This window comes from Tamandua tetradactyla, chromosome 4 (genome assembly GCF_023851605.1).
Source record: "Tamandua tetradactyla isolate mTamTet1 chromosome 4, mTamTet1.pri, whole genome shotgun sequence".
Taxonomy (NCBI): domain Eukaryota; kingdom Metazoa; phylum Chordata; class Mammalia; order Pilosa; family Myrmecophagidae; genus Tamandua; species Tamandua tetradactyla.
The window spans coordinates 26,818,882-26,826,751 of record NC_135330.1 but is presented as its reverse complement, the minus strand read 5'-3'; the positions used below and the strand labels follow the sequence as shown (position 1 = coordinate 26,826,751).

General features: G+C 40.8%; 1 pseudogene; it reads right to left on the bottom strand.

The window, feature by feature from the left end:
• Positions 1 to 501: 501 nt before the first annotated feature.
• LOC143680183 (melanoma antigen preferentially expressed in tumors-like) lies at positions 502 to 1,304 on the bottom strand (annotated as a pseudogene).
• Between the last annotated feature and the right edge of the window lie 6,566 nt (positions 1,305 to 7,870).

The window sequence follows — 7,870 nt, the reverse complement described above, 5'->3', positions numbered from 1 at the left end:
CCCTATCTAAGTTTGTGGGCTGAGATTCATTACGCTATTTATCTATCTGTCTCTCCATCCACCAAGCTATCCAGCCATTTATTTATCCTCCATCTTTTCCTAGAAAAAAACTAAGATAGTTCATGAACATTTAGGACCAATCAAAGAACTTCAGTGTCACCATAATAGACATATAGGTTGGATTGGGTATAGCAACTCAGATCCTGAGAGGGGCTAGACAATTAATACAGATAAATTTGTGTATCTGCTACACAGACATGTAACAATGGAACAGGATGGGTCCTGGGTCATAGGAGATCCTGTTCTCTCAGGAAGGACAGGGGTTGATCTGAGCCAGATCATTCTGGGCTGCCCCACCTCTTGCAGATTAACTTGGCATGGAACTGAGGAAGTCCCCTTGCTGTTGGGGAGTCCCACTGGTATCGTCATAACTCTCCAGAGAGGTAGGATACACCACATAGCTGACTTGCTCTGTCCCACAATAAGCCTCAGCATGTTCTTCAAGACAGCTATAGCAGTGGGGTTTCTACAGAAGCTGAGTCATCAGTTAGGAGTAATGGCCCAAGGCAGGCAGGATGGCACTGAATTGAGGGTCCATGATCCTACACTCATCTAAATCCAGGTCCCTGAGGATGGCTGAAGCTCTCCCTAGCAGAATCTTGAGGGGCCCAGGGCTTAAACTATACCTGTAGACTGATGCCACTCAGACTCAGGTCCTTTAGCTGACTGATATTGGACACAGGACAGATGCATCAGATCTGATTCCAAACACAGTGAATGATTGAGAGGGTCACCAAGTGGGTCCTCTGTCACCTGAACACCTCCAAGAAACCTTCCAAGAAGGTGATGGAGTTCAAATGCAACACCAGGAGATGGTACAGACTGAGAGACTGAAAGGTGAACTGGATGACACACTGCTACTCCTGAGCTGGGACATGTGGGAAAATATGTGGATATGAGAAAGGAGTCTGTACAGATTAACCATCTGGCCCAGGTGAGGGGCAAAGCTTCCCAGGCTGGACAGTGTCCTGGCATAATTCATTTCCAATTTCTGAACAGAGTCCAGTTGCACCACCTTTAGGATCTTTTTAATATATTGGATTGGCATTGCAAAAATATTGGGTTTCTTACAGCACAGGTGTAGTAAATATTTCCTGTTTGAACTTCTTAATGAAGTAGATGAGGAACTCATCCTGGATGACCTCCTTGAGGCAAAGGACCATGAGCACCACCTGGGGAGTCAAGGGCTGATTGAGCTCCATCTTTGATCCCCCAATTTTATACCTTTCAGTAAAGAGTTGGGTTGCCTCTGGCTCCATCAGTGAGCTCACACAGACCATGACTCCAGGATGTACCAAGTCCTAATAACCACATTTCCATAGAGCCAACATTTATAGTTTTCATCTGCTGAGGTGAACCTTCTGGGCATCAAGCCCATGGAGTGCAGTTTGCAAAGTCTCCTGGTGAGGCTGCTCACTCTTTCATCAGGGTCTCCAGCCAGAAGCAGGCCAATGGCCTGGCCTGTACCATTTCCTCTATTTCTAGGTGAAGGCCACAGGGAACAATGTCTGGAAGAGCTCCATGGGAACCTCTGGCAGAGGCCTCATCCCTGAGCAGGTTCTGGCCAGCCAGTTCCAGGAGCCGGGTGGGGCCTGGCTGCTCACCCTGATGAATCTGCTCTGCAAGGAATCCAGGGAGCTGGCTGCTCTGAACTTACGAAGGACCACAGTGATGACAACATTCTAAGACTCGGGTGCCTTCTTTGGCACCTCCAAAGCATCAAAGACCTTTCTGTTCACATGTCCCCATTTCAGCTCCTCATGATGCTGTTCCAGTCACACAGTAGCTGGATGGAAAGAACAAGACTCTGACTCAGCAAGTTCCCTGGCATTTAGAGACAATTCCAGTATTTGAATCCCAGGTCATATTATTCCTTGCCAAATGAGTTTCCCAAAGTCATAATTTTGTTGCCAAAGAGCAAAGTAAATAACATGTTTGGGTACCAAACAGTGAATGCTCCAGAAGGGAAATATTTGAAGTATTTACATATTTTTTAGCAACAATCGAAAGGGCCAAGTTTTGATCCAATCTCTCCCATAAGCCATTTCTAATTTCTAGAATTTCCCTATGAATAACATGAACAGGTCAGTTTTTTTTTTTCACCAAATCAAACATGTCTTATTGCCATATAATGAATGACCAAGAACCCAATGTGCATGTTCTACAGCAGACTAAGGTATTGATTATTTCACTCATTAAGCAAAGTACTGAACTCTCTGTGCTTTGGGCACAGGAGAATGTTCAGTTCATGGAGCTTATCACCATAACCATGACAGAATAAATTTTTAGTCTTCTAGTACAGAATAATTTCTTTGAATGATGTAATGGACAGATGTGATTTTCAGGTCCTTTCAATGCCATCTCAGATTTAAGTTTCATTATAATGTAGTCTTAATACCAAATACCAGTAGTACTTACAAGAATACCATTTGAAGTCCTAGTACTATTGATTAGTCTGCATTAAAATTTTCCAGACTTTTCTCAACACAAAGAAGGCTATTTCCTGAGGTATGTCTCTTCTTGGCACTATGTCCAAAAGTTATTAGTACAGTTATTCATCACTTTACAATCAACCTACATAAAAATTCCGTACAAATTAAGCTGGTGGTGATGCTAGGTCAACATTATGAGTATCATTAGTAGCACTGAATTATATATGTGAATGTGGTTAAAAGAGGAAATTTTAGGTTGTATATATGTTACTAGAATAAAAATTGAAAGATGAAACCTAAGACTGTATAACACAGTGAACCCTATTGTAAATGATGGAATACAGTTACTAGTACAAGTATTCATGAATTATAACAAATGTACCACACTAATGCAAGGTGTTGATAATAGGAAAAAACTCACCTAATATAAACTATGGATTATAGTTAATAGTATAATTTTAATATTTTTCTTCAATTATAACAAAGATTCCGTACTAATTCAAAGCATCAAAATAGAAAGATATATGGAAATGCTGTAATTTCTACATGATTTTTCTTTAAAGCTACAACCTGTATAATTTAGAAAAACAAAATTTTAAAAATACATTCACCAACCACAAAAAAGTAGGACATTATTTACATCTATAGTCCCATCAGCTGCAATAGAAAAAATATTCCCAAATGGTTTCATTTTTTCACTAAACATGTCTTGTATGTTCTCAGCTATAGTTTCAAAATTCAGAGCAACATTCTATCTATGTTCGATTTCCATTTCAAATGGTCAGTCATGATCAGTAAACATTATTTCTGTTGCACACAACTGACACACTTTTGTAAAATTGTTGTCGAAAAGTTTTGGTTGCATGGGAAATGTTCTCACTTAAGAGATAGCTGCATTTCGCAATAGCATATCATTTAGTCAAAATTTAAGACTTATTGAAAAATTATACCCTTTTGTAATTCAATAAGTTTTTTACCCTGTACAATTCTCATATTCATATGGCTGTCTTAATTGTATCCTATTTAGGTACATTAATTATATAAACATCTTTGACTTTTTTAAACCAGGTGAATATTTTGTTTTGTTTTGTCTTAAATTCAGATTGACCTCAAAAAAGTTTTAACAAGAAAGCTGAATTTGGGAGGGGAAAGTATCATCTCAATGACATTATAGTATAGTGAGCAACTCTGTAAGAAAGTTATAATTCCAGTTTTATTATGGTCCTCTCTACTATTTATATACATTTATTTCTTTCAGTTTGTACTTACAACTTAAATCATGCTAGAATCCCTCTTTCTCCATATTTGCTCTTTGTTGCTACCAGAATACTCAGTTTCTAACTGAAGTGCTATTTGAAGCATACAGTAATGGATTAAAACTTCAAAATAGACTCTAGTGTTGCCAGCTAGCTGAGGTCTTTAAGATGAACCAGACACAGAGATTCTAATGTTAACTTGCCAATCTTTTATATGCAACTAATTCAATAAAACTACTTTTTACCCTCTGAGCACAACACTCCGTGGGTAGCTAAGTCTGTCTCTGGATGGGCTCTGGCCTTTGAGCCACCAGCCTGCAAACTGCACATGGCTGGAGATCTTTGCTTTAAGAAAGGAAAGATTTTCGGCTTTTCTTTTACCTGTACCCCGGCTATTCAGTCATCACCATGGGCTTCCAGCCATCTTCAGTGAGGTCCGATTATCAGAGATTTTTTTTTTTTATTGGTGACTTTTTGTCAAAGAATTTCTCAATAGTCCTTCCCTATTACCAATGACCACAACCACAGCCCATTGCGGTGACCTGAGTGAGATGCTGCGCAAATCTCTAGGGAGCTGAGGGTTAAGAAGAACTCTCACTTCACTGGCAATACCCTGGTGACGCTCAGGGACCTTGTCATGTGGCCTGGCTAGAAGTGTCTGGTGATGCAAAGACAGATGTGTCATATTCATTAGCCTAGACACCCAGGAGGTGGGAGGGCATGGCTACATAACTTGCCCTAGTTGAGCATAATGCTTGAGGCTATGTTGTGGGTACTCATCTCCCTTCCCCCAAATTTGCTTGCCTTCTTTCTTTTTGACTTTTCAGTGGCTTCCCATCATTCTTGTGTTATAAGCCAGGCTTCCTGGCATCATCTATAAGCTCCATTCCTCAACTAAACCAGCCATTGATTCATCTCTGATGGCTCATCTCTTTTCTACCTATTCTTCACCCTAGATGTCAGTCGAGCGCATATTTCCCTGAACTACCATTGTAGGCTGAAAACTACTAATCTGCTCTGAAAAGATAGGGGTAAATTCTCCAGGGGACGTGACATCTGAACTGAGTCCTGAATGACAGGTTGCAATTAATCTGCAATTAGCCTGCCAGAGGGCATGGTGGAAGGGAGAAAAGGATTTAAAAGCAAAGGGAATAAAATATACAAAGGCATGGGGACTCAAGCTCATCACTTGCAAGAGTAAAAGCCCCGAATAAATTGACATCCACATATTTATTGTGTTTTTACATGGGAACTGCTTTTAGGGAGTATAATTGAAGCAAGATTTATTATTGAACATCTGTCATACCTGCAAAGCTACAAAGTTTGGTTCCCAGCTCCTTGTCTCAGGAGCTGTTTATTTCTTATCAGCATGCTCTTTATTCAGGTCTCTTCTGGCTCTCGAGTCAGCGCCCTTGAGAGCATTTGCTTCAACAGTTTACCACATTAGCAGGGCACGGTGTACCTATGCCTAGTGTCCTCAGTCAGCCCTGAGAACACTAGTTTCTGCAGTTCCCAACCTGAAACTGCTCAGGCAGAACGTTTCTACAGTAAGCCCAGATTAAATAAAGTGCAGCCCAGGCCAGACCTCATTCCACAGATACCAGGGAGCCTTGCCTCCACGGGTACTCTGACGTGGCCTTGCCAATAGTCAGAGACCTGCTTCATGTAAAACCTGACCTGGGCCCCAACATTTACAAATGATTAAAGATAAATCTCTCAAGATTTTTCAACTGATCATTTAATGAATATGTATTATCTTTTAAATGCAGGTATCTTTTCTGCATGATTCGAAAATAATTTGTAACTTTTGTATTCCAGGAGCTTACAGTCTGGAAGCAATGTGTAGGCATATGGACCTACAAAGGAAAACCAGTGGTTTGGGGCTGTGTCTGGTTCTACACAGTTGGCCTACACAATTGTTTACATTTGGATTTATTTCGACATTTAAAAATTGGATTATGTTTATAAGAAGCCAAAATTTCCTTCTTCTCTTGGAAAAAATGGAAGATTTGGCATCCTGCTTTGCATTCTTACATGGCAATGTCAGGCTAAAGCTGAGAGGTGGCGTCTTCCTATTTGGGGAAGCTGGCCCCATAGCTGATCATTCTCTGAGTATCTGTTGCTATTTATCATCTCACCCCAGGCCAATTTTCCCCCCTTAATTATCTTCTAGCCCCTCTGAACCAAGCTTTTACCAAAATGTATGCTGATCATACGAGTGAGAAATTATCCAAAATGAAAACAAAATGAAGATTGGCAGATTTAAAACAACATATTATACAGGAAAACTTCCTTGATAGGGTCAGAGGTGATTAAGGAAAACATGTTTCACATATAACTGATTCTTCCTGTGGTTTTGTGGAAACCAGCCTAAATTAAGGCTTTGGAATTCTCACAAGCATCTCTCCATAAATTACTAGCAAACCAAAAGATTCTAACCGCAATTGGAAATCAAGGGCCAGAGAAAGCCTTGATTTATTCAGTGTCTTTTTTTTTAAGTCCTTAAATAAAAGCAAAGGAACTGGTATTTAAAAAAATACCAACAAAAAGTCCTTGAATCTTTAGATGGAATAAAAAGAGAGAAATTTCTTGTGTGGTAGATGCAGTTGCCACCCTGCCCAGATTTCCTTCATTGAAACATTTTACCCAATGCCCAGTAGCTTTGAGGGTTGCTGCTAAGGGCTCAGACCTGCCCCTTCCTTCACCAAAGAACTAGCTTCAGCTTGAGAGAAACTATTTCCCCTGGGAGGTTGTCCTCTGCCCAGCTAGCCAGCCTCCAATGACTGACAGTGGATTATAGAAGACTGGATTCCTTGCCTCAAAGTGGGACTAACTTCTTTTGTGGTGTGATTCATGTTCCAGTACTTCCTGTGGGACACAGGCTAATGCTGTCCCAGCGAAGAACATATCCTTGATTTATTCCTCTTCCTTATCCAACTTCTCTCCTTGCCCTTCTCCTGAGAGCACTTCCTCAATAAGTTGTCTTCCCAAAAACCCTGTTTTCATTTCTAGGGAACCTGACCTATGACACTTTCTAATCACCAAGTAGATCCATCTGGTTCCCATTGCAAGGACTAGGTAGATTCAAATACTTGGCTTCTGTTTGAAGAAGGTAGGCCACTTCATCCAGCCTGACACATCTGTACCTGGGCCCCATTCAAGAACAACCCCTGTCTTACTTTTTCCAGGGCTTCTATGACAAATATGACAAACTGGATGGCTTAAACAACAGGAATTTATTGTCATATGATTTTGGAGACTGGAAGTCTAAAACTCAAGGTTTTGATAGGTCTTGCTTTCTCCTTGAGTCGGTAGTGCTTTTCTGCTGGCTCCACAATCCTTGGGGTTCCTTGGTTTGTATCTCTGCCTCCATCACTTGGGAATCTGCCTCATTATCTCTGCCTTCTTCTGACTCTGGGCTTCTACTGACTGCTGTGTCAGTTTCCTCTACTTTATAAGCACTCCAGTCATACGGATTAAGGCCCAACCTGATTCCATTTGCCTCCATCTAAATAGGATCTTTGAAGAGCCTATTCTCAATGAGTTCTGAAGGCTGTAGCGTTCCCTACACGTCCCCTGCCACAGTCCCCTGTCACATAGCAATCTCTCCTTGTGTCTGCTCCTATGGTTTCCTCTGATTCTGACTTCTGCTGATCTCTGGATTTTGGATTCTACTGATTGACTGTACCAGAATTTCCTCTAACGTATGAGGATTCATATAAATTAGGGCTCACCCTGATTCGATTGGCTTCCTCTAAATAGGGTCTTTGAAACTCCCATTCGCAGATTCAAAACAAATAAGTGATCAGAAAGATTCAAATGCTAGAGAAAATGGGTAGGGGAGCAGAATAGGGCAGCCCCTCCAGAGGATAATGTAGTGAATTCTCAGGAGGCTAAATATAGGGTTGTCATATGATTAGGCAATCCCATTACTGTGAATATACTCAAATCAACTAAGGGCGTGGACTTTAGTAAACATTTGTACACTAGTGTTTATGGCAACACTATTCATGATGCCCAATAGATGGGGTTAGCAAAAGGTACAGTGACTGAGAAGCAGAAGGACTAACTGTGGGGTGTATGTGTGATGGAATATTGTACAGCTACAGAAAGGAATGAAGT